This window comes from Balearica regulorum, chromosome 19, assembly GCF_011004875.1.
Source record: "Balearica regulorum gibbericeps isolate bBalReg1 chromosome 19, bBalReg1.pri, whole genome shotgun sequence".
NCBI classification, from domain to species: domain Eukaryota; kingdom Metazoa; phylum Chordata; class Aves; order Gruiformes; family Gruidae; genus Balearica; species Balearica regulorum.
The window spans coordinates 2,549,567-2,576,477 of NC_046202.1; positions in this window are offsets into that span (position 1 = coordinate 2,549,567).

Genomic DNA, 26,911 nt, shown 5'->3' on the forward strand with positions numbered 1-26,911 from the left:
GGGGATGCCGAGGGAACCAGCGGGACGGCCGCGTTGCGGTGATGCTGTGCGTTCCCCCGAAGCGGAGCGTCCGGCGGAGCCCGTCACCGCAGTGACGTTGCACAGCCTGTTCGTATTGTTCAGCGCTGATGAAGAGTGGCAGTGGAAAGAAGAGCAGAGGTGCTTTGGATATGAGCTTATTTTCCACTAGTGTTGGGCAAAACCAAAAAACCACCCTTCCCCAGTGATGTTATTAAGCTCTTGTCAACCTAGGAGCACTTCCCAGCGAGTGCTGCTGCACCTTTGTGTACTTTAGGAAAGAGGGGGGGAAATCATTCAAAACTGGCAGCCCAGCGCGACGGGCGCTGCACGTCCCCCGCCTTTCCATTCTTTACCATGCCAATTAATCTGAACCCGACTGTCACCTTGACACCCATCGGAGACTCTCAGATCCAGAAATAAACTGATCAAATATGCAATAAGCGGTCAAGCAGTGTCCCCCACAGGCAAAGAGAGATTGGACTCTCTGTTTATAAGCGATGCTCAGCAGCCAAGATGCTCTCTCCTCTCTCAGATCCCAGAGAAAGGGGATTCTCTTCACCTTCGCAATGTAACAATAACCAAATTTAGCTTAAGAAAACACACTACATTAAGTAAGAGACCTAATGGTAGTATACTTGTCCATTTTTTAAATTAAATGATGTTCATTAAAGGAACATCACCTCCCCATAATTAATTTTGCTTTGAGAAGGAAAAGAAAAAAGCTACAGACAATTAATGTACCATGCAAGCTCTAGTAGATGCTCCATATATTTTCCCCCTACAACCACCCCTCCTCCATAAGAGCATCTCTGCTCATCTCCCTTCGCAACACAAGGGCTGAGTTTTTGGCAGGGAAGCTGCACAATAAGACCCGGCAGCCCCCCCTGTCCGCCTGACAGCGTTTCAATAGGGTTACATGTATTGATACCTGCAATCATCATCTCCGCTCCCCAACTTACGGAGAACCCAGAAAATGTGTCACTGTGGAAGACACCCAGACAATGAAATCAATGGGACAGTGATGAGTCTTCACAGAGTAACATTCCTCCTGCACCGAGATGAATAGAAGTATTTGGGTTGCAGTGGCAGGGAGGAGGGTATATTTTGGTTTGGGTTTTTATGTCATTGCGTGCATTTTTCTTGAAGATTTAAGCCTGCCAGAAAGAACAAGGGCACATGGCTGATGAGCCAAAAATGGGGAAGCAATCACAAGTAAAATAAGATTATTCTTCAGCTGTGAATCAGGAGATAGCACTTCCTACAGGCCAGCATGCACAAGACAGTGACACGTGTAAGGCCGTAGAGTGATAAAATCAATAATTCCTCAAGCAGGGAAGAAGAGCCCAGTGGTTTCAGCAAATGACACAAATTAGCCCTCTCTCCACAGCCGCACGCAGCTCTTTTGGAAGCCTTCAAGAATGAAACCCTCCTCGCCCCAGGAAGGTAACGGAATCCGTCCCCGCGCCTCCCTGCCCCTCTGTTTATAAAGACAGGGATAAGGACACAACTCAGAGGTGTTTGCTTATTTTATCAAACAGCAAATTGATTGTAGCTGTTGGATAAAAGCACTGACATTTCATAAACTGCACAGAAGAATTTTGCTGACACAACTCCAAATAAGTCCAATTTGATTGAACTAACAAACTCCTCTGGAAACACCTACAGATTTGCTGCTACTTTTACTAACCTGAACTTTTACTACCGTGCCTCTTAAACATATAGGCATTAGCTAGGAAATATAGCCTGACTTGAAAGCGATTAAATCAAATCACCTTAACCCCCCCGCTCCCCACACGCACACTTTTAGCTAGGGTGGCATCGCCCCGTGTGGAACGGGGAGGAAGGCTGCGAAGCTCAGGAGAGGCCTTGTCACAAACGAGAAACGCATTTCCCGCAGCCGCGCTCGGCGCCGTACCGCGGTGGCACGGAGGATTCCCTGCAGGTGGGCAGCAGGAAGCCATCCTACCCCTACGGGGTTTAAGCTCTACCCACATGTGTGTTATCCACACTCGGAGCTGGTACCAAGCTGACGTTTCTCACGTTTTTTTCCTACGTCACGCCGCGTTGCCGGCGCAATAGCCCGCAGCTTGCCCAGAGGCCGGCGGGCCAGGGAAGGGCTCTGTTCCGCCTCTCCCACGGGAGGTTCTCCCATCCCTCCGCTGTGTGTCGGGGGCAGACAGGGAAACGGGAGCTTGCAGTAGTTAAAAAGCCAGCCTGACAACAGGCAAGCGAGTCCTCCCAACCGCTGCCCGTGCAGAAATCCTCCCCTCGTTAACAGAGCATCTGCTGGAACGCCACGGAAACTCGGCACCGGCCCTTTCGGGTTTCCATTCTTGGAAGGCTCACGTGGGTGTCCAGGTTTTGCTGGAGATGATATTAGGAAGAGGCAGTTTCACTTCTTTTAATGTTTCTGCACAATTTAGACCGCTTTCTCAAAGACCTCGCCGTAGCCCGGAGAGCTTTGCCCGCTCAGGTGGGGATGCCCAGGCCCTCCCCTCCCCAGGAGCACGCTGGAAGCTAATCCCTCTCCTTTGCACACACCAAACCAGGCCTTTCGGAGAGCTGCATTTTTGAAAAACTGTTTGTGTAATGTATGAAGACTAACTTGGATTCATGAATATTTGATTTAATATACATTTATTTCCCCTAAAGGAAGATACATTTTATTTAATACTGATTGCAGTTCTTATTACCTTCCTAAACCCAGCACACCACTCAGCATTCCAATTACACCAGCACGCTATAGTTATGGCTGAGAAAGCACTTTCATTATCAGCTTCTGGTTTTAGACACTTGTAAAACTCCCACCATTACGTGCTCTTCCCCCAGCCCCTCCTGCAAAATTGTCCTTTTAGCCAAAGACGCTCACGCTGCTGCTCAGTCCAGATAGAGCAAGACTTACACCTGGTTGAACCAGAACTACTACTTCATGTTGATTTAAATGTATGGTCAAGCACAGATATCTGACAACAGCAACAGTATCTTACTTAAAAAAAGAAAGAAAAATTAAAGCCTCACTGCTAAGTTTACGTTGTGATAACTGCTTGAAGTGATTTTAAATGTCGACCAACTTTAATTCAACCACGCAACACGACGTAGAGCAAGTAACCCTGTGCACAGCAATCCCTAGATCCCTCTGACACTTGTTGGAGGCCTTGGATATGGAGCACATACAGAAGACACAGAAGCCCAACGGCTCGTATATTTTTCCCCACAAAGCTTGCATTTGTTGAAGAAATCCCTCCTCTCTCAGGAGATCAATTGCATTTATGGAGCAGAGTTACTGCTGAAGAAGAGGCAACACTTCAAGTGACATTTTGCCTAGCGTCTTTATGTCCCTGGCTGGGATGCTAAGCATTCAGACTCACACAGTGGCCCTCCAGGATCCCCCAGCTGATTTAGGAGAGCTGTGGACTTCTTAAGAGAAAAATACTTCCCACCGGTTATCTTCATGACTGCAGTCAATCTCAGCAGCCAACATTTGGAAGAGAGTTGGTTGGCTGGTTTTACAGCTTAAATGGTGCTAAAAAGAAATAGCATAGGTCATTCTAGTGCCTCTCACTCAAAGCGTTACAAAGCACTTTGTAAGGTATCCACCAGCTTCGGTTTAGACTTGCAAGAGTCCCTTCACCAGCTGCCGAAACAGCCATTTCACAGGTGAAAAACCAGCCGCTCTCAGACAGAATCAAACAACATTTAAATGGAACTCAGAAATATTCCTCATCCAAGTGAAATGACTACATGCACTTAGATGGGGGGGGGGAAGCAATTAGTGATTTTTAAATTCTGACCAGGACAAAGAGTAAAATACAAGAGTCCGCTCTGGCAAAGCATGCCGGGGAATCGCTCGAGGGCCACAAGTGGCAAGGAGCTCCATTCTGCACAGCGCTGCCGCCTCGCAGGCAGGATGGGGGCTGAGATGAATAGGAATGCTGATTACTTCTACCAAAGCTCAGGAAATGCTCTCCAATCTCATTGAAGTCTCCGGAATAGTATAATTGGTTCAATTGTCTAACTCAATCCATATCTGCAGCAATCTATTGTCCTTCGCTAGCCAGCTCTTGCTGCATGTATTCTGTTGCAGCCCCCCTCTATACAAAGTGTCTATCCCGTATTATATTCAAGATTAGATAAGTGGTGTATTGCTTTGTGCTGTAATGTGTCACCGTTTCATGCTGGGATGTATAAAAGAAAAATGCAAACAAACACTGACCAAAGGGGAAGAAAGGCAGGAAAGTACGCAGAGAAGCAATTTGTTTTGAGGCTTCATTACTCTCTTCTAATAAATAGGTTTTTCCACAGGTTATGATCCGACTACTTGTTTAGATGATAGAGGGGTTGGGATGGACAGGTGAAGTATGTGACATGCACCAAACCTGGATGGAGAACTGAAGGGCACGGGAAGCTCGGGGAAAAAGTCATCGTCGTGAATTCAGGCCCCGTGCAGGACTCGGCTGTAGGAAAACAACGCCGGGGAAAAAGTCCCTGCCCCGAGGAGCTCACAATTTAAACTACAGCAGAGTATGCATCTAGCAAAGGCATTGCTAGGTCAGGACGACAACAGAGGGATTACTGCCAAGCTGGGAGCAGGCAGTACACGCCGTGGCTAGCAGGAACAGCGAGTGGCTAGCAGCTCCGAGCCACCCGCCCCCAAACCCCTGTAAGGTCAGCCTGGCTCAGCACACGCGCTGGAAGCAGCAGCTCTGCTTCCCCCAGGTCCCCCTCTCAGCACATCGCTCCTTTCCTCAAGGCTCGTTACATTCCAGCAGAACAGCACGTATTTACCCAAGGGACACCTGCAGCATCACCCCCCTCCCGGCGAGAGCTCTGCCGACAAACAGCAGGCAGATAAACCTCCCCTGCTCCGCGTCCCTAAGGCGCCGCTTTGGACATCTCCCCTCGCAGGAACCGAGGTGCGCGGGCTGAGGTTGTGCTCAAGAGACAAGCGCAAGCCCTTTGCGCTTTCACAGCGCCTTTTATTCCAGGGCTTCAGCAAACATAGATCAAACCTCCTCTGCCCCTCTCCTGGAGAGCCACAAATCTCCGCGTTTTACAGGTTGGAGGACCAAAGCGCAAAGGGATTTAAGGCTGAATCCCGGGAGCTTCAAGCAATGGAGCTCATCTCCTGCCACCCTGGCCCCAGAGGCAAAGCCCCAGGCTGTCCCCAGGAAAAGGGTGGCCCCAGGGTGGCAGAACCTCGCCTGGGATCAGGGCTCCCCGTCCCGTTACCAGAGGCTGTGACCTCCACCGTCGGGTAAAGCCTCAGGGGCCACGGAAAAATTCAAAGGTAGCTGTAGGACACGGGGGAGGATCAGGGCTTGGATGAGGAAAGCATTGCCAATGGCTCCGTTCCAAGGCTGGGGGATCCCCAAGCAGTTCTTAATCAGAAAATAGATCAGGAAGGAAGGAGATCCTCAAAACAATTCTTCCCATGGGGCCGGAAGGCCAGGGTGAAACATCAGCAGCAGGAGCGGGTCCCTTTGGATTCCCAGGATCAGTACCAGTGACAAAGCTTCAGCCTGGCAAATCATTCAGAACATTAGTTTAGTGTTTACTTGCAACCTTTTTCCTATTGCCATTGCTCCTTCATGTTATGCACAACAAAAAAAAAAATCATCATCTTTTCTTCCTTGAGACTTCCGTCATATATTACTGCCTGGCAGGGGGAGGAGGGAGGCATGGGGCAAGACGAGTGCGCTTCCTCCTACAGCCCTCGTGTTAATTTGAAATCACGGTCCTCAGCTCCAGCCCTGAACACGGATATTTCCTGCCTCTTGGCTCTGCCGATCAAGTCATTATTAATCTTTCTAGCCTGTGTATATTCATTAGATAAACACTGAAACTGTGATGTTGTTTATTGTCTGCTCTGTACACATCATAACCCTGGGAAGACAAGATGAATTTGACAGCTAATGTAAAAATTACAGCAGGCAATATATCTTAGATTTGGGTGGAACACCAAGATGAGAGTTAATCAATAAAATCCTAACTTAGGTATTGTATGAAATGGCACTTCATTCATTATTAGGAGTTGGTATAAAACATGATTTACTGGTTTGATATATTGGCCCTTCACCTTAGGGACCTATTTTCAAATCCAGTCCAATCCAAAGTGACTAAAGATCCCTCTAGCCTGAGGGCTTGGAAAGGATACCGTTGCCAGAAATTTATGTGAGCTTGCTTGTAACACATGGGTTGTGGGCAAAGGAAGGGCACATGGACGCTGGAAGGGTTAAGCCCCAAACCAGCACATTCACAGAAAGTCAGCCACTTCCTTTAAAAACCATAAAGCAAAAACAAACAAGCGGTGGGCATTTCTTTCTCTCCTCGTGGATTTTACCCAAGTGCCATAGCACAGCTCAGACTGCTTTTGACTGTCATTTTCTTTTCTCCCTGCCTTACAAAGCTACAGGAAGGAGTTGTGTGGTTCTTTTGTAGACCTCAACGTGAAAGGCACCTTCCAGCCCCTAAGCACAGATGCATGAGTTATAAAATCCACGGGGATAGGGCATCTCTGCACTGCCCAGTCCAGATTCTCCAGAGCATCTCACCACTTCCAAAGGGAGAGTCCCAAAATGAGTCAGATTTGCATTTAGACCACGTCTACCTGGCGTTAAACTCCAGCACAGGAGATAAGCTCCAGCGCTGCACCATGCTCTCCTAAACGTCACAGATCTCTCAAGGAAAACGGTAAAAAAAACCCCAAACCAAACCACACACACCACAAAAATCAGCTCTCCATTTATGAGATCTGCATCGGCTACATTTGGAGTTACTGGTTGAAATACCTCCTTTCACTTTTCATCTTCCACCCTAACAAAGGATGTTGTTACTAGAGCAGGAAAAAAGGCCCATATTTTTGTTGTGTTTCATTTCTTGTGGGGAAAACAAATCATACAAGTGGCAAACCTGGCCCTTTTCTCAGTACTTCGGTATTAAACTCCATTGAATTCTCCCAGGATGTTTAAAGCTATACTAAAACATTAGCCTGTGCTATAGCAGCTGCTGAATCATTCATACTTGAAGCCTGTTCCATGTAAATAAGACTTTGCTCCTACAAAGAACAAGTTTAATGTTAATTATAATACCCCAAGAACAGACCTCTCACGGAGCTGCTCTGCCACCGAGCTCCTTTATCTCCCTTCCCTGGCCACTCCAGGAAAGACAGTGAGGAGATGCTCACATGCTCCAGTAAGAGAGATCCTAAGCACCCTCGAAAATTAAGTGTTTGGGGTTTGTTGTTGGTTTTTTTTCCTTTTTTCTTTTGTTTGGTTGGAGGGGGTTTTTTGTTTGGTTGGTTTGGGGTTTTTTCCAAAATGCCTACAGTTTTTGCATCAGGGTGTTGTACCACTATACACAGCACAAACTCAATCCTTGTCCAGTATTTCAAGAAAAAAAAAACCTTCAATAATTCATAGAGAAAACACATGGTAGCACAGCCAATCCTCCCTGTTCAAAAAGCACAGAAACCAGTGGTTTGCTCTCCCGCTGTCTTTTTACAATCAATTGCTCCACGAGACCTTGTACAAAAGACCTGGCTCAGGTGTCCTATGAATCCAGTAGCCATCACAGCCCAGTAAACCTGAATGAGAAGTGGAATGATTTAGATGCTAATGACTAATGGAGTGATATCTGTCTGTGCAATTGGCAGCCATGCAGGGATAGCAGTGAGCTTTCTCAGGTCTTGTCTGTGCAGGAAGAGAAAGATCCCTTATCGCATTTTATAAGTTTGCATTTATAGGGCAAATAAAATAGAGCATTTTTAGAACCAGGAAGCATTTCAGAGAACAGATTTTTTTTTTTTTCTTCATATAAAAATCACAGATAGAATTTAACTTTAAATACTTTTCTGGCTAGGGGAGGAAAAAAAAAATCAATTGAACTGATTACCTTGTTGAGTACCAGTGAAGATTTTAGTTGTCTTTGTAATTGCACTTTTTCCTTGCTGGCTTTTAAACATAAAAGGAAAGTGACTTTACTGCTGTAGTAAAACCATGGGCCCTAGTCAAAATCAACAAAGCAGAGTATTAACCCTCTCTGTGCTCTTTCAGTTCCACAGGCACCTTTTGAGTCTTTCTGTTCGAAAGATCAGTGGCAAAATCATCTCACATGCCTTAAAGGCAACACTTATTAATTTTATGGCTTTTCCCCAAAAAAAACCAAGGGCTAATTCTGCCAAGTTCCTAGAAAGACACTTCAAGGAGCTGATCGTTGTTCACTGTAACCAGAAAAGTGCCTTCCACCAAAAAGAAGAGGCTGTGTATCAGGTTCCCGGTGACTACAGGCGAGGCAGAGGGAGGACACCTCCCTGCTGCAGAACGGGCACTCCTCCTTGCGATTCAGCATCCCCTCGCGTGCCTGCACCTTTTCTTCTTGCTTTTCGTTTTCAGTGCCACGGTTTCAAGAGCTGCTGGGACCTGCGCTCAGACCACGTCAGCACATTGGGTCAGAAAGGCAGAGGTGCTCTGCTGGGAAAGCTCTCAGACCCACTACCCACCACAGGGCATCCCACGCACTCCAGCGGAGAAGGAAACTCCTCCTTCAGTCAGTTTAAAACCCATGTCCTGATGGACTACTATGGAGCTACTGATCTGCCTCCAGCATCCTCCTCTGCTCTACCAAAGAGACAGGAACTGTTCAGGCCAAGTTGGACGGCTTCAGCCTCCCCTGCCTCTCCCTCTTCCTCCCCAGCCCGCCTTCAACGCCAAAAGGATTTTCACACTGTCGTCTGCTCGTGAATAAGATTCTGCCAGTGTCTCTCCTGAGATCTAGATACATTGCTCTCCACTCATAACAGACACGGTTACAAGACAATCAGTTAAAGGGAACAAAAATAGATTTCCCAAACCAAACATCATAAATTCAGTGCTTCACCCCTCCTGGTTTAAAACCAGCACAAACTGCAAATACAAAAGTGACACTTCTGAGGTTTCCACAGTCCCACTGGCTGGGAGGACAGGGAGCGGAGCCAGATGGAGGCAAGGACTGGGGCTGGAGATGCAGCTTCCCTCCAAATCATCACCCAGCAGCTAAATAGACTTTCCTCAGACAGACAAATAGACTAAAATAGCAAAGATCCTGCCATTCAATAACACTCCTGGTCAGAATTTACTTTGCTTCTGCTGTCCTGGATTCTCTAGACAGCTATTTATGTATTCCCCCTGCCACCCTAAATCACCACCTCTATGGCAACACTTTTATCGTATCCCTGTTAGCAGGCGGAGGCTGTCATTTACGTGCAAGACACGCTGAGGATGGAACGAAGGGAAAAGCCCCCGACGTGGATTACAGGGCTGCCCCCAGCCTCAGCCCCCACTGTGGCACAGCGCTCCCACCAAGGGGGACAGGACCCCACAATCCCACCTCACTTGCTGTTAGACGTTGTGTCTTAAGACATACTTCCATTGCTAACGCTTTTTGGACTCCTAAAGTCAGCTCGGGCCCCTCCCTGGATACTTCAAGAGGCAGTGGGGCAGAAACAGCTGGAGTCACACTTCATGGTCTTTAGGGCTCTACGTTTCCATCCACGTGGCTTTCTAGAGCAGGTAAGGTCTTACCTGGTTAAACCTGCTAAAACCAAGTCTAACCAAAGCCCCGATGCCCAGGTTCACCTCGGTTACGATCCCAACCAGCTGGCCCTCCTCTAACAGTTCCCCAAAATCTGCAGCAGTTGTGACTGAAAGATCATAAACAGCGAAGGGGAAAGACTGTGGAAGTGATGGAGATCACACAGTTTGTAAGATTTCAAAGCTCGTTCTGGGACTGACAAGGAAGCGTGGTAGATACTCGCTAAACTCACAGTTTGCTCTCACTCCATAGACCAGGGCTGCTGTGAAATTTAATCTGCAGAGCACGCTAGCAGCAGATCAAAGGTGCATCTACTAAATGCCTTCGGTGGTTTTGTCTGGGCAGGAAGCAGCAGAGTCAACAGATTTTTCTCAGTTCCTCACTTCTCCATTGGGCTGGTCCAAAGCACCTTAAATGTATTAGAAAGCCACTGCCGCCTCCTTTCCCACAGCTAGGGATCACATCTCCTACGTGCTCCTCAAAGTACCCACCCAGCAGCATTCACAAGGGCTTGTACTACCCTGGATCTTCTAGATTTGCTCCCTGGATGTTCATGCACAAGATCTACTACTGCCCTTTCATGGAGTAGAGGGGACTCATTGAAAAATCTTCCTTTCATAGAAGAATACACCAAGAACGGACAGGAACAAAGTTTGGCTTTGTACCTGAGCTCAGCCCAATGCCTGTGGCTCTACTGTCTGCTTTCAGATGGGCAAGGGTAAGGACGTTACTCATGAAGTCAGGCTTTGGGCCCATAGCCAAGTTGTCCAGTTGGCTTCAGAAAGAAACCAAAAAGCACCAACTTGCTCATGAAAACCGGCCCAATGTCAATACACAGTGAACAAGAACAAGAGAACAAAACCAATACTGACAAGCCTTTATCAATTAACTTAGTGCGCACAACCCCGTTCTAAACTAATGCTCGTTAAAAAAAAATTAATGAAAATACCTAGAAAACAACTGCCCTCAAAGATACATACACACACTCCAAATAAATTACCCTAAAACAAAGGAACTGAGGTTCCAAAACTATTTTCTAAGAAAATTAACCTTGGGAAAAAAAACATTTCTATTTTGCATGCCAGAAATAGATCCAACGTGCAATGCTGAGCACATGAACACACACAGAGGCACAGTAATTTGACAGCACATCCAGGAGTACCGAGAGTTGCTCCATATTTGGAATAAGCCTTCTTTATAAGGGGGAGAGAGACAGAATAGTACATACGTGTACACACAAACTATCAAGTGCCTTCAACGTGTGGGTTTAATTTAAATAGAGAAAAAAAGAATAAAACAGACAGAATTCTTAGCTTAGTGAAACAAAACCCCCCAAATTTAAACTAAAATATTGAATTGAAATCTGTTTCTACAACTGCTTGCAAAATAACCATCCCACATGCACTTAAAGGGTCAGTATTATTCACTTTGTATTAGTAGCTCTCCATTCCGGCCCAGGCTTCGCAGGTGGGTCTCCCACAAAAGCAGACATTAGCCAGGAACGGTTTCTAAACAGGATCTAGAAACATCACCGCGTTTAACGCCCACGCAAGGCGTTTTCACATCGCCTCTTCAGCACCAGAATCCTGCCGCACACGAGCCTTGTGCTCCCCATCCTTACGCTGTGTGCTTCTGCCCTCCTCCTGACTGAGGATTTAGCTCCTTGTTGTCAGAGGATGAATGTTTTTATTCTGTTTGCTCCCAGGCCAGTATCAAAAGCTCCCAGTACATGGGTTAACCAGATGATCCTTTAATACACAAAGGACCCCCAAACAGCTTAACCTTAACCCATCCGTAAAGATTCCACCCAGCCTGCTAATGCTGTCCTGAATCGTGTTCTCTATTATTACATCTGAAATCCGTTAAAATTTCACACAATTTCCTGCACAGCAGTGTATATAATAGTGCTGGGAGCCAATATGTTTCTATAATTGGGCCTGTAGTGGGGCAGAGTCCAAAGCAATTAATCCAGCCTCCTTCCTTGTTTGCACCCATATAAAGCTGACAGGGTAGAGAGTAATTGGAAGTGAGCGGCCTCTATCCCCTACTTTAAATTAATATTTTCCTGTTCTGATTTAATTTCACCCGGTAACAGTGACACAAAGACACACCATGTCAAGCACTAAGTAATCTGCAGCAGCTGCCTTAGGAGGAAACTTTTATTCATCAGTAATATACTGACCTGTATATCACTCCACATACAGTACACAATATTCCTGTCAAACAAGACAGCTGCGTTTAGCTCCGTATAATCAGCAGAGATGGGAGAAAGAAAAAACTATATATAGCACATATATAGTCACATACACGCGCATATACGTATGGATGTGTGTGTGGAAGATACAAAACAGACATGGAAAATTAATTAATCATGAAAAATTCAGCTTTCCAGAAGGGAAAAAAATTTAAATGGCAAATATAAAAAACATGCTAATCAGCAGAGCCAAGAATCCATGCAAATGAAAAGCCAGAAGTAATGGCCAAAACACCCAGGCCATTAAATCAAATCACTGAGAAAATAATGGCTAAACTCTCTCTTACTTGTAACACTCAATTTATGTAGTCAATATGGCTCTGAATGAATGAGTGAAGGTACTAAGAGCACAAATCTAAATTCAATATACATATCTTAGAAAAGTCCCCAGCGCACGCGCTCGCACGCTGACAAGCCATATAAAGCGGACATTGCTACTGCACGTGGTATGGAAGGAAAAAGAAAACTGGCTTCACTTAAAGTGATTCCCTGTTTACATCAGGCAAAAATATCTAAATATACATAGATTATTGTAACAAGCCCACAGCCGCCAAGGAATTTATGGGAGTCTGGGGCAAGCTGGGACCAGCCAGGACTCGGGAGGAGAAGAACCAAGACCCTTCTCCCCACGCACAGGAGTTGCTGTTCCTTGAGCTAAGCTGCGATCACCCTTAGCTGAGCTGCACGAGGTCTATGACACAGTTAAGCACATCTTCCAGTCTAGTGGAAAACACTAAAGCTGCCTGCGCTTCAATACACGGTCTAGTCATATACAATGGCTAAAAAGAACGCAATATGTTTTTTATACCTAGATAGACTGCTTGGACATGGACCAGAAGCAGGACGTCACACTTGAGGCAGCATTACTTGATGGAAACAAGGTTTTTATCTTCCAAATAAATGGGGGTGCTCAGTGTTACCCCCCAGATTTCAGACTCATTGAGCACAGTTTTCAAGGGAATTTGAAGGTAACAGCTTCTTTCTCTCCAGTCCACATTCAAGCTGAGAGGCAGAGAGGAGAGCAGCATGCTGGACAATACCACGATGGCCACGGACACAGCTGCCCTGACCAAAGACCTGACCCAAAGCGTAACAGCATCACTGTTAATACTCGGCACGCTCAGCTCCCTGCGTGCTGGGGAACAGGACAGAGCCCCAGAGGACCTGTTTGTAAGGTGAAGGATCTTCTGCCTTCAGCCCACACGGATTCAAACACCCCAAACTGGAGATCATAGCTTACAAATTGATGTTCGATACGCAGTCAGGAGCGGTGACATCCAGCTTTATCAGTGATACAGGAGGAGCTGCGGGAGGTTTACTTACAGAAAAGTGTAGTCTCAGGAGACTACTGAGGGACATGGCAGCTTAGCCCTCTCTGGATCAGCAGCTTATTTCCAGTTGCTTAAATTTTCTCCTCCTCTCTTGTTCCTGATTCCATTGGATTTTCTTCCTGCTCACTAGTATTACATTCTCATTTACAGGCAATATGCTTAGGCCAGAGATGATCACCAGCACTGGTAGCTAGAAATAGAGCTGACACAGGGGTCTACCTCTAACAAGTCCCCTGCATTAGAGCACAGCTAAGCTGCCGGGTGATCCCGCAGCAGCAGTCATACCCCCCCGAGAGCCCACCTGTCTCCCAGCCGGGAGCTGAGGCCATCGGACATCCCTACCAGCTACCATGGTATAATCACTTGCTTAAAGAAACCGTTCCTTGCATACGACATCGCTTCCAGAGATACTCAAAGCCCAGCCATCTCCCCAAGAAAACGCATCACTTCGCTACAGCCCTGCCCCAGCTGCAGGCACGAGAGGCAGGATTAACCTTGCAGCTTCAGCACAGCTTTCGCCAAGACCTCCAGAATCCCAAAACCATCGACTTCTGCAAAATCCTGCTGAACTCAAGTATTTGGTCCATAGTTGGGGACACCTGAAGCTCTTTGCACCCAAAGGGTTTGCGCCCATGCCAGCAGTAGTAAGGTGTTCATTTTGCAGGAGCAAGGAGGTTTAGTTTGCACCTGGCTGGTTCTGTTACAGCCTATTTGTTACTGCTGCTCCCATCACCTGCCAAATCCATTTACACCACGCGAGATTTCTTAATCTGACCTTGTTTTTGCAGCCAAATGCAGAAAGCTTTTTCCAAATAACGCTTTAAACACAATAGTATGTGTCCCATCGTGGTTCTGCAACACATGAAACTCAAGCAGAACAGATACCATGAAGCAGCAGGCTAATTACTTAAGGGCAGGGGGTTTTTTTCCTAAAGAAAATCATAACAGAATGAGCTGCAGCAGCATCCTTCAGCATCCTGCCTGCCGGAGTGGGCCGGGTTGGGTACTTTGGGGAGAGCAGGCTGTAAGATCCAGAGTTGAGCTGCTCTAGCCAGGACAGAAACCTTCCTGGTCCAGCACAGCAAGCTGCAGCACAAGGACCCTTTTGATCTCAGTAAAAACATGCAATGGCACTACCAGCAACATATCTAACTCTCCATACACAGCCCCCTGCTCTTACTCAGCAGTTTGTCTCAAGGCTACACTAAAACAGTCCTAGACTTTTTACCTTTTTTCCCCTTAATTTTTTTTTTAAATTCGCCTGTCAAAAAAATAGTAAATAGGAAGCCAATAGATCACACCAATTCTGCTCATTATTTCCATTGATTTTAAGTCTGGACAAGACTATTATGACCACGTTACAAATCGTCTATTTATAGAAAGAAAAGTTTAAAAAACGGTAAGTTATCTGTTCTTGCCCCAAACTGATGGACAGCATTATCACCAGCTGCATCCTTCACTCCCGGGGTGGCTGCAGTTAGTGGCAGAACAAATGATCCCTTTGTGCAGTTTTGCATAAATGTTTGTCAAGTGTCCTGGGCTTCTCTCACAATGTTGGCTATTAAGGAACAGAAGTAAAATTCCCCAGAGCAGAAGCGCGCGTGGGGAGTTATCCACTTAGGCTAAAATCCTCGTCAATATATTTTTGTCTCGTGAGAGCCTGCATACAAACAGGAGAATAAAGTCAGTGATAACCGTGCAAAGGGTGGTTGCAGAAGAATAGGCAGGTGCAGGGAGCACTTCAGCAATTCTGCGGTGGCACTAACCTTCTCTGGCTGGCAAAAAATGCTGGAGCCAGCATTAAAAAAAAAAACCCTCAAAAGCTTTTGAGCATCAGCCTTGCAGCCAAGCACACCCAGCACACTTCGATTTTGATGTACAGTTTGAAACAAATCAATAGCGGTATAATAATACTCAGCACGCTGTGTAATTTTTATATCATTAGTTTTCATTTTCCACTCCCCATGCATCAAAAAACTTACAACGGGCTCGTAAAGTTTATTTAGTATTCCATGAATTCCTAATCAGTTTCATTTCATAATGATTCAGAGCGGCCGTTGCCAGGGCCCCGGTGTCAAAAAATCGATAAAACCAACACACTTTTCCTGATGGCGGCTGCAAAAGGATCTATTGTAGGGGAATTATGATTTATGTCTGGGCTGCACCACGAGCAGCGGCAAGCGACAGCCTGGCTCAAGAGCTGAGATGTTCGCCAATAATGATTTATATGCATGCCTCTCCCCTCCCCCAGCTCTTCTTGCCCCCCTCCCGTGCACCACCACGGGGCCCCATATGCCGTGTCGCAGCAGCTTTGGCTCTCACGTGCACGCTGCAGCTGGGTGCTGCAGACACGAATCCGAGCGGGAGGCGATGCTCTGGCCCACGGCTCCCCAGAGCCAATGCTGTCCCCTGCAGAAGGACAGAGCTCCACGGTGCTGCCCCAGTAACCCCCCCCCCCCCTTGCTCCCCGTGTCCCCAGGCTCTCGTGACAATCTATTCAGCTCCAGCTCCAGATGAGCATGGGGACAGTTCGATTTTCAGCTCCGTGCAGAAGGTGCCTATTTATCTTGGGGCACCCATTCTGTCAAGCCTGCCTGGGGTAGGGAGGGTGCTGTGTGAGTGGCTCCAGGAGAGAGCCTGTGCATCGTTAAGCATATGCAGACTTGTGCCAGAAGAGGCTAAAACGAAGACTGTGCAGGGAGATAAGGACAGATAGCATTGAGGTACTCTAAAAGAAAAGTTAGACTTTTAAAGAAAAACCCTTTTCTGAAGACTAAGAACCCAAAATATGCAGCTACCCTCTGTCATGTGGCACAATGTCCATAAAACACGGATGTTCTGGGTTAGGAGGCTGGAGGACGGTCATAACCAGTAACTTGGAAGTCGCCCGTGTACCATAAGGAAGCAGCAATGTGCAGAGATAGCACATGGGTTCTGCTTCATTTAATATGTTAATCAGGTTGGTGGTTCTCCGCCAGGGAAAGGGAAGGCCTGAGAAGAGCATTTGAAAACAGAAAGAGCAGGTACAGCTTGTTGTTAAAGTCCTGTTTACAGAAAGGATTAACAGCATCATTTAAACATCTAAATGAATTTATTGAGCTGCCTTTACCACTCTCATCTCTTTTCAAGAGAGACCTGTCAGCAGCCCTGCTCCATCAGGGGCTTCGCTCCCCTGAGCTGCCCCAGAACGGGGGGAAGCTCTTGAGCTCTTTTAGGCACGGGCCTCCAGCCTCAAAGCCACATCCACCTTTCCATCCTGATTTTATCACATTTTTTAAGATGTACAGCAACATGTATGATTAACAACTCACTTTCACCTTTTCTGAGCTCAAGCAGAAGCTGCAAGAAGGAAGATGTGCTTTGAGTCGCCAAACCGACACCAAGCAGCAGAAGCTTGTAGCACAGCCTGCTCGATTATACCAGTTAAATTAATCTTTTTCTTCCTCTAGCAGAAATAGCCTGCTTTATTATTTACATTAGGCAAGAGAGAATAAAATGGGGAAAAACATTAAGAAAATAATCTCCCTTTCAGATGAGGTGCTGACCAGAAATAAGCAGGTTCATGTCCTGAGCACAGTTGCTCTTGCCCCGAGCAGCAGACAATGCAGTCACTCATACTTTTAAGCCCCCAGTCATCACATAAGAAATTCTCAGCTTTGGGAGAAGGAGCGCACGTAGCCTTCCGTGAGGACAGTTCACACAAAGCATCACCTCCCTTCCTTCCATCTGACAAGCTGGAATATTGCCTGGAAACTCCACAAAAAATACTGCGCAGAGCAAGACAGCCACAGCCCCAAGCAGCTATAGCTCCTGCTCAACTGTTTTACAGCAGTCATACTTGGGGAAAAAAGATGGGTTACTTCTTCCCTGGCCCCAGTTTTGCACACCCAGAATTGCCTGCAGACAGCAGGAGAAGCTCGTGAGCAACCTCTCCATCCCCCAAACACCAGGCTCACTCCTTGCCCGTGCTCCTGGGCTGTTTATTCTGCATTCCTTGTCATGGGAAAGCAGGTTATCCAGGCACAAACAGTCCCTAAAACTTGGCTGCTTACCATTAACTTCTCAATATAAATGCTATTTTGTGTCCCTGATGTGTAAACAGGAGCGCTAAAACATTTCATCCAAGTAACACTTGACTGTTCTGCCACAACTGGCATATTTCCCCTTTTTAACTCGGCAAAAGAACAAGGACCTCACGGCGCTGTATTAATGTCAGCACGATTTGCCTGTATCAATGGTAAAAATGGTATTTTGGATGGTCTGTACAGTTATAACAAGCCAAATTCCTGCCTGGTCCATCAGAACAAAAAAGTCAAGGCTCAGTTGGAGCTACAGTGTTAATTTAACAGACTTGGGGAAACAGACATTAAAATTCACACTCTCAGCCCTGTGCTTCCTGGGAAAACCTGTGAAAGTCAGAAGAATTAACACATTGATGTTTTAAAGTGAGTGTGTAAATACTAGAAATTTTGCCTTTTGGTTTTTCATCATCCTATATTTAAATGGATCATGTTCGTAAGATTTTTTTTCTCTGTTAAAATAGAGACCTGACACTTACTTTTAAAAATAAAGCTGAGATTCACACCTAGCTTGCTCCTCGCCTAGCTCCGAGTTAAACATTCCTTGGTCCTTCTACAAATACATGTAGTTAGAAGGTTGATAATTAAGTATTCAGCACTAGCTCTTCAGCAAGTCTCTAGTAAACAAAGGGGAAGTTTAAGTTGGAATTATGCCACTTGGTTAATAACAAGCAGTTATGATGAGATGATTCAATAGCTTGGGTGAAATGAAGGTCCCAGTGACAGTATTTCATCCATTTATTTACATATGTCATGTTCACACACACACTCACACTGTTTGCTGATTATCTCAGAGAAGCAAAGGTTGAGATCCAAGCTTCTTTTGGTCTCCCTGCTCCAGTATAAACACAATCTTTGTAAATTAATAGTATATCAACTAGGAAAGCACTCTGAGACACTCAAGGGTGCGGGTGTTCTTATTTGGGAAGGAATTCTATGAAAAGCATCACTGGAACACAGCATCCTCTTTAACAGGGACACGCAGGAAATCATTAAGCATTTTTAGTACTTTCCTTAATCTTTGACAGAACATTTGACAGGCATTTGCTACCAGCATGAAGCTGAGACTAACAGAAGTAATTAGCCACCAGCGTTTAAAATTTATATTCTCTTTTTGAAGTGAGACAACCGATTTATTTATTTTTAAATTAGGCTGATGAATCACGGTGCTTTAGGGAAACTTAAGTGACATAGGAGGTTTCATACAGCGATTCAAACCAAGAACAAGTTCCACTGCGTTTTTGTCTCCAGCTGAATTCTCATTACACAAGTGATGTCCAAAGAGAAGAGGAGATCCGGTGCAAAGTTTAGAGAAGAGAAGCAGCAAGATGTAGCCTGTATTCAGGAGGAGGAAAAAGGTAATTCAGTGCAGAAAGACGCACAAAACAGTGAAAGGAGTGAGGATTAGACTCTTGCGCTTCACGACAAGAGCTGCTTTACAGCTACACGCTCCTCCTGTTCCATTCACGGTTTGCTCATCCCTGCCTCCAAGACGTTGAGCGGCAACTTGCTCAGCAAGGAGCCCTACAAAAGGCGCAGGTTCTTAGCAACCAGTTGTGACAGCAGAAGAACAGCACGCACCTGCACATAAATAACTTCTGCAGGAGAAGCTGTAGCCCTACTCCTATCACCTTTGAATTTAGCCCAGGAATTACCGCATAGAGTCATTAAGACCTGCAATCTTATTTACAGGGTGTTTTTTAGAGAGACAAAAAGACCTGCGTGGACAACATAATTACATTTTGGTTAGCATAAGTTAGCAATTGCAATACAGCCACATTAAAAAGAAAATAGAGTTTTCTTCCCCTCAAAAAAGTAGTCATGGCTTGGAACGCACTTTTATTATATGGGGGGGAAAACCAGGTAAAATATTGAGATTTAAGGGAAAAAAATAATCATGGGTTTATGTTCACAGGCTCCTGTGAATATTTTCAGCATATTTCACCATATCATTGCACGGTGGGCTCTGTTCATGCTGCCAGAATGGATGTTCCATCATTTCTATAGTGGGCCTGTGTGACATTCATTAAGTGCAGCTACAAAGGGAGAGGGTTAAACAGCGCGGCCTCTTTTCTCTGATTTGGTCATACATCAGCAAGCGCTCCAGGTTAAATGCCCAGAATACCGCAGCAGATGGATAGGGAGAAGGAGAGCGGCAGATACTTCACCCCACACTACTTAACCCAGGGAAATGAGTCTCGGAGTCGGTGTCATGGTAAAATATGGAAGCTCACTCAGATAATGTGCAGTTGAAAATTTTTTTCCCAAGCCTTTACAACCGACTGCACGTTACGATACCACATACCCCTTTCTGCAAACTGCCAGCTCACTCCAGCAATAGTAGCTATTTTTGTGTGTAATTTATCTTTATTGACTATCAAATAAGAACTTTAACCCATAGTGCAATCAGCGATACAAGCCTAAAGCATTTCTTCGCCTCTAATTTCACCCCAAGAGAAACCGTGCACTGGGAAGTTTATTTTTCCTTACCCAAAGTCCTTATGAAATAGTTAGAGTGGACACTTACTACTTGACAGGTAGCACCCTGATGTGCTGTGTCGGTGCCTGAAGAACAGGTCACACACACCCCCCCCGTTTCAGGAGCGCTCCCCACCTCCGGGCGCTGCACAAAGCGGGGTACCAGCCCTGTCTGCCCGGGGAGCTGTGCATCTCATCGCAGATTCCTCTGCGCTACTGTCTCACGTTTCCGACTGCTGAACTCTCAGATGTTGACTTTTATTTCAAAGGCTGTTTTAATTCTCAGTCATTTGACAGCTAAAGGTAATGCATATTTTCGATTGTGTGATGTTCCAGTATTCTGGGTTAGCCTGGCTCCACAACTGCATGTCGAAGTAGTTCTATAAGAACCCAACGCCAACGTCTTTTGGAAATCACACTATTTAAAGTCCTATTGCCAGAACGCTACCGCTGTGGCATTTCTGCAATGCATTTGCAAGGCAGGCAGCCAGCAGAAAGACGATAGCCCTACAGCTCAGGGTCCCAAAGAGAGAGATCACTTGAAACACATGCTCACCTGATATCGAGCACACACTCTTACACACCTGAGAACCAACAGCAGATGAGCTGCTCACAAGACTAACACTAAGTGAACACGTGCTTCCTGAAGAGAGCCTTATTTCAGAGACTATGAGACTAAAACTGAGATCAGAGCTGCGTCCTCGTGCAGCTTAATGACAGCTAAAGCACCGATACGGTAGGTACTCCATACAGCTCCGGCACACAGGGGTCCCTTCTGTGTTTTATTCAGTAATGACTGAAGCAGTTTCATTCTTCCATAAAGCCAAGTCTAAAGTTTTTACTATCGTAGTTCACATATAGAAAGGAGGAGCAGGGTGAGGGTAAAGACGCATTGCTAAGACAGCAAGAGCAAAGCACTTCGTACTGTCTGCTTTAGTTTAGTCTGTACCCCACAAGAAAAAAAAATACAAATCATAATCCAGCTAATCAATGCGAATGAAGACACAGCTAACACACGAGGGTCTGGTACAGGAGCATACATGCACATACGATCACAAGGCTCTGCCAATGATTTACATTCTGACATGGAGAAATAACTATTGAGTTGTAACCAGAGTCTCCCTTTCCCCTGAATAATCATAATGGAAAATCCAGAGCCCTGCAACATTTATTGTGGGTTTTTTTTTTTTTTAATATCGCAGAAATAATTGCTAATCAAAGCTTCATGCGGTGGGGCCAGTAGGAAGTGGATACATGTCCTCAACACAAAATTTTCATGTGAGCTGAAGGAGTGGGAAGATGCAGGGACACCTAATTTCCACCTTGCGATCCAACTCCATCTGATGAAAAAGATTGCCCAGCAGTCAAAAATCAAAGTCACACTGTCCTGGTGAGAGCCGGAACGGTGACAGGTCCTAGCATGCCGGGAGAGCAGGCATGCAAGCAAGTGAAAATTTGGTCTCCACTAGGTGTGGAAAGTCAATGTTATTTGTTTTTAAAGTTATTTTAGCAAACACGTAGTTTTTGTTCTCTTATCAAGACTGATTCAATACACAGGGGTTCTACTATCTTATTAACCTTAACAAGTCTTTTCCATTATTATTTTTTTAAAAAAAAACCAAAACTTATTACTGTTCATTAGTGCCAACTCCGTCAGAAGAAATTCAGTCGGTTTTCCTGAATCTGTGCTGGTTACAGCAGTTCATGATTTGTTCCATTCTGGCAGAAGAAAGAAATTTACACAGAAAGAAAATAGTTTAGTGGCAACTCCTTATCACCAAAATATTTAACATCTAAAAGATTTTTTAAAGCCGAGTAATGCAACACACACATAATTAACAGCCTGCTTTGCTAATTAGGTTAAGTCCTTGCTAATGAGGTAGCTGAGCAGCAGTCACATAACACAAAGACAAGGTCTTCCCAGGCAGTTTGCTACTTCTGTCAAAACAACGAGTAACACCTTTCCTTTCCAGCCAGCGTTTTTCCCCCTGAAGACACCGCTCGGGAAGTGCTGAACACAACGTTAACAGAGACAGGCTGTTGTGTTCCCTGCCCTACGTCTGGCTTAGCGGTGTCCCAGGAACACCGGGCAGCGTGACTTCTCAGCCCCAGGGTAGGTCCCAACTCCAGATGAGCCTTGCAGACCAATACAGACCTGCCTCGCATCCCCAGCCTCAGCAGCACAAGTCTGCCTGCAGACACAGGGACCAGTTTCATAACAACATTCAGACACGAGCACCTTTGCCATCCAGCCCTTCGCTCTTCCCACAAGGGCATCTCCCAGCCAGATCTTCTACCGAGGGGAAGATTTAAGCCATATGCTTAAGCATCATCACGCACTTGCCAGACTATGCAGAAGACTACTACAGGACTGGCAAACCAGTGTAATAGGAAAGGTGACACATTTGGAGAAGAGACAGTTCAAGCACACACAGACCATGTCTTCTGGTTGCTCCCATGCTGGGGTTCAGTCTTAGAAGCTGCTTCTTGCTCCCAATTCACCTCCCCAGTGCATGGGCATGGACCCTCCCATGGAGACAAGCAAGCTGCCCAGAAATCCTCTCCCACCTCCATTCAATCCTTGGTGCAATGACAGCAGCTCCAATGCAAAGAGGCACTCCAGGGAAAGGGAAACATGTACGCATGCCTGCCCCAAACCGAGAACACCAACATAAAGACTAGAAACGAAGGCTCTGGAGATCAAGCTTTTCCATGCTCTTGTCCAAGTGCCTCTCCACCTTCCAGAAAGATTTCTGTACTTCTCTCACCCGGTCTCCCTATCACAATGGTTTTAACCTTCCAGTGCCCAGCCTGCTGTCATGTTTGAGTGCACTATTAATGCACTGAGCACGAACTAGAGCTCCTCTGCTTGAGGAGCAGTTTCAGAGAACAGGAACAATTCTCAGCAGTGCCTAGAAGCATCCTACACTCTGAAGAGCTGATTTCAAGTCAATATTCAGCCTCTTGGAAATAATAGCTTTGAATAAAGAGACATTTGATGGTGACAGTTTGTTGTTTCTTAATGAAACAGATTTGGAAAATTTAGATAAACTTTACTTAAGCCTGCTCTTTAAAAATAAAGAAACATAATAGATAAACGCAAGTCTGAACAGTACGGGTGCAAGGAAAAACCAGCCAGAGCAAGGTCAGCTGCCACTGACAGCTGCCATTTTAACAAGCTTTGTAGCATTTAACACTCATATTTTTCTGCCAAGGCTGTAAATCTTATATTGCTATTTAAGCTGGAGATAATTCCAGGACTGAAGTGATCTTGAAAAAAAAAAAAAGCTTTAAGATAGAAATGCTGGCATAACTTCTCTTTGTGAAAGATGCTGCTAACAATAAAATTGAAGTGACCAGGGGCTGGAGCTAGACCATTTGTGCCTTCTACTGCCAATACCATGTTTGTGTCAAGATAACTTATTTCCATGGAGTACCCAATACCAAATCAATAAAATCAACCTTCAGTGGTGTTGAACTTTGCATTGTGTAACGACAATAGCTCAAATTGAATTTTAATTCTTTTAATTATAATGGCACTCAGAGGCCACATCACAAGAGGATTTTGTTCATCAAGGAAAAGGAAGACACAACAGCAGCTGGCAAAAGCTGTCAACATCAGATATTTGCACAAGTGTATAGAAGTACTCTGGGCTTTATCCTTGACAGAGTAGCCAAAACCCAACTGTCTCTCAGATAAAGGTAAGGCTGCACTTTCTTTTCCAGGGGTTCTCTACAAATAATAGCTGTTTTCTATAAAAAAAAAGACAAACCCTTAAACTCCGTTTATACCATCCTTAAAAAAAAGGGAGGGAAGTAAAGGAAAGGTTAGAGGATTAAACTTTGCAGATGCTTTGCAGAGAGCAGCTAAAGCTCTGGAAAGACCATCTCAACCTTTGATCCCTTTGGGGAAAGAAGCAGTTATTTGAGCAGGCTTTTTTGGAACACATGCTGTGGACATCTGTGTCAGCAGACCCTAATCAAGGCAGACCCATAGCGCTGGACCAATTTGTGTTCCAGGATTCAGACAAGAATATGAAATTCCTGATGGGATAACTAGCTACCTGTAGGGGCATGGATGAGTTTCCTGGATAGATTGTGAATGAGTGACAGTTTAATCCAGGTTTTTTCCATGTCTGTTTTTTTAGGGTTTTTTCTTCTTTAAATCTAGGAGTCTTTTAAAGAGAGAGATGTTCAGAACATTACCCAGGAGTTTTTTAGCTTCAGGAGGAAAATTACTATTTTGTTCTCTGTAGTTCTGTCTCCATCTCCCTCCATTCCCAATTTGAAGTAACAAGAGTAAAAAAAAATACTTTGAAAGTTTCACAGGATTTTGCATCCAAGGAAGATTGATGCAGAAAACCCTATAATTTAGTTCACACATAATCCAAACTAGAAATTTGAGGGTGGAGGGAAAGCCTCCACACACTCCTCCCCTTGCACTTCTGGAAGCCCTCAAGGCCTCACTGAATCTGGTAACTGAAGCAAAGCTAGAAACCAGTTTGCCGTTCATTGTCTCTGGCGCTGTAGTTCTCTAGCATGATTCCAAGTCCTCAAAATCACAGATTACAAGGTACAGCGAGGCTTTAGGGCCTGTGCAAGGCACTCAATCCTTTACAGCAGCAGAAATTACGAGCAAAACCATCAAAGTAAATGGGCAAAGGAAGTAATCCATACACCAACCAGCTGGTTTCAAGCACGGCTTTTCTTCAGTAGTGGAAACCATCTCACCCTAACCCAACAGCTTCACCTGCCCCAGCCCAGATTAGTTCTTGTGTCAGCACACACAGCCAAAATCCCCAGCAGGAGCAAAGCCTCTAGGACAAGGATTTGCAGGTCATTTCAGCATTTGACAGTCACAAGAACTGAAGCATCTTTTCCTCTGCCTTTGCCCCGTTGGTCATGCATTTCGTGAAAGTCTCAGTGACAGCCTTTCTCTCTTGCCCCTAATCCACTTAAAATTGTCTGGAGTAGTCAACAGTGCAAAACTCACCATCCCCAACACAACCCAACCCAACATACAAGCACAAAGCAACTCACACCGGTTGGGACACAGCAGCGTTAACGAGGAAGCCTGATAGCAGACAAAGCAGGAACAGCTCCTCCGCGCTCACTGCAAGCCGCTGGCAGTACCGCTCTGACAGCGCCAAACCCAGACTCCAACTAGAAGGATTGCTCAGAAAGTGTCAATAACTCAGCATCTTTTCCATTGGGCCACAGAAGGGTTTAATAAATAATTTATTCGAGGGCAGAGCCCCATTAACAAAACATTATACCTTTGCACACATGAGCAGTCCAACACAAGGTCAGAAACAGGAATATATAAAATGGGGATAAAAACAAAACAAAAAAGCCCCACAAATGACCACAACACATCCTTGATTTTCTTGGCTTTGTCCCTTATTCTCCAAATTACCCAAACAGCAAAAAAAAAAGGGAGAGGGAAGTCCAGCTGTTTCAATAGCACAGACTTAACATGGGTCTTTGGCACAAGGATAAATTTTGCCCTGAATTAACAAGAGCAATAGTAACTGGAGTCTTTGAGAGGCACTGTCAATATTTGCTCCACTTGTCATTGACAGAAAGCACAAATCCTGTAGCCTGAGTTTCAGTGCATTTCAAACACGCTCATCTAGCAGCGCTGAAGCAGGCTCTGCTCAGGGTGCTAATCGCATTAGCACCCACCAGAGACCTGCCCAGGCAGGAACCCTGATGGCTGGGACGAGCTGGGTGAGCAGCAGAGAGGGAAGGGGAAGAAAATCCCACTGCTACCATGTGAAGTGTACTCATGACTAAAGTGACACCAGGTAGTAGAAGCATCTATTCTATATTAGAAGTAAATGCTTCATAAGGACAGGTATTCTCCTGAGAGCATCTCTCTGATATGAGAAACATTTAGCATCTTGCCAGTTCGCGTTACACAAACCTTCCTAAATTAACCTGAACCCTTGTAGATTGCGTTTTACTTCCCCACGCACACTCCTGCCTCACAGCAGCACACTGGCACTCACAAGGAGTTCCCAGGACCTGTGCTTCTAAAACCGGTCTTACACACTAATGATATTATCTGTGAGCTATGTTTATCAGTGTGCCACTGGATTTATAAAGTCTTTTCCCAGTTACCTTCTTTCCTGATTGGACATTGGGCACAGACAACACATTTCCTCTGCACACTACTGAATTTCTCCCCTCGTCCCCCTTTAGCAGGAAATAACTCTGTTGAAAACTTTTCTAGCAGGATATAATACCAGAGGTGTGACTTAAGGTTGCCAAGTTCATGAACAGGCGGCAGCCTACTTCTCTTGCAGGGAAATTACTTCTCTGATTGACTAAATTCACACAGCAAACTGAATGAACTATGTCCATGTTAGAGGTTCAATATGGGTCACCATTTCAATTGCTCTCCTCAGTCACTGAGCCACCCACATGTCTTTGCTTTAGGGTGGGGAAAGAAAAAACCAACAGGCACCTCACCACCCTGCCATGAAGATGATGATTTGAAAGGAGAACAAGCACAAGATTTAACAAGCAGCAGCTTAATCATGTATTATTTGTCACGTGAAAGGGTACAAGTCTGATGTGTGGCTGAGGGAAGCCCTGCCGTTGAGTCACGAAGTTCAGAAAGGACCCCCTTGCTTTCTAAACTCCTTCTCAGAGAGGAGCCTAGGTGCGGCTAGGTCCAGTCTTAGCCCCAGACTTGGTCAACGGTTTATGTCTAAAGGATCATGTGTGTAGCCACTTATCAGAGTCAAAAAAGACCAACAGGCACCTCACCACCCTGCCACCAAGATGATGATTTGAAAGGAAAACAAGCACAGGATTTAACAAGCAGCAGCTTAATCATCTGTTATTCTCCAGCCTGGTGGTGGTGACCTTTCTGTGCACATTAGTGAGGTACCATGAAAGGTATTTGGAGAATGCAGCACTAGGTGTTTGCATCTTCACATACGTACTTTCTTGCTCCACTGTCAACTTGGTTTCTCTCTCCCCCCTACAAATTCACATCTGCATAACTTTATTACTTTCAAGGCAACCTGTCTGGCTCCAGAGAGCCATCAAGGTCCTTTAGTCCCTAAAGCCAGTGTTTAATATAGCCTGGAGCCATTCTAGAAAAAAACACAGCCAGCCTCAGGACAACCAGGGACCAAGCTCCAGCTGTGCTACGTACTCTAACACAGGAG